An 806-nucleotide genomic window follows, 5' to 3' on the forward strand; every position below is an offset into this window, starting at 1 on the left:
AGTGGAAGTCAGGTAATAATTAAAATTAGGGCTAAAATCAAACAGAAAGAAAGAAATCAATACAAAGAATCAACAAAACCAAGATCTAGCTCTTTGAGAAGATCAACAAGATGGAGAAATCTGTAACTTTAATTTTTTTTAAGTCTAATTTTAATGATAATTCTTCAACCTTTAACCTCCCTTCAAGCTCAACACCCACCAGAAAAGAAAGTGGAAAAGAAAAGTAGTGGAAGAGAAAGCATGCAGGGTAAGTGGACCTGTTTAGAAATAGTTCTTTGGAACAAATCTGGTCTGTGTTGTCAGGATATTGGCAGTTGAGTTCACAGGTCATCAATGGTAATTTCATCCACTCAGAAACACTTCAACTGTATGCCATTAGTCTAGTTTGATAGAGTCAGGATAGCAAGCATGAATAAGCAGTGGTGGCACAACCTAGCAGAGTCAGGCCTCAGCCTGGGGGGACCAGGGCCAACAGGAACGACAGGAAAAGTTTTAGACTTTCCCTCTCTCAGTGAAAAGACAAAGTGTGAATATCACTGAAAAGGAGCGATTGACTAGACATCCTAACCTGCAAGGCTGCATATTCCCATTCATTCTCCTGGCCATCTGGTCTTCCTAAATCAGGCTGTGTTCATTGTAACACAGTGTGGATAAGGAGAGATAGGCTTTTTGCCAGAGTGTGCAGATCATTGTCTTACTGCCTCATAAGATTGAAATATTCCAGTTTCTTGTGTTTAGTGTTTGGTTCTCCCAGCTGTAACCCCAACTCCCTCTTCTCACAGTTCCTTATTATATTCCCCCTCCCC

The sequence above is a fragment of the Mastomys coucha genome, chromosome X, assembly GCF_008632895.1.
Source record: "Mastomys coucha isolate ucsf_1 chromosome X, UCSF_Mcou_1, whole genome shotgun sequence".
In the NCBI taxonomy this organism is placed as follows: domain Eukaryota; kingdom Metazoa; phylum Chordata; class Mammalia; order Rodentia; family Muridae; genus Mastomys; species Mastomys coucha.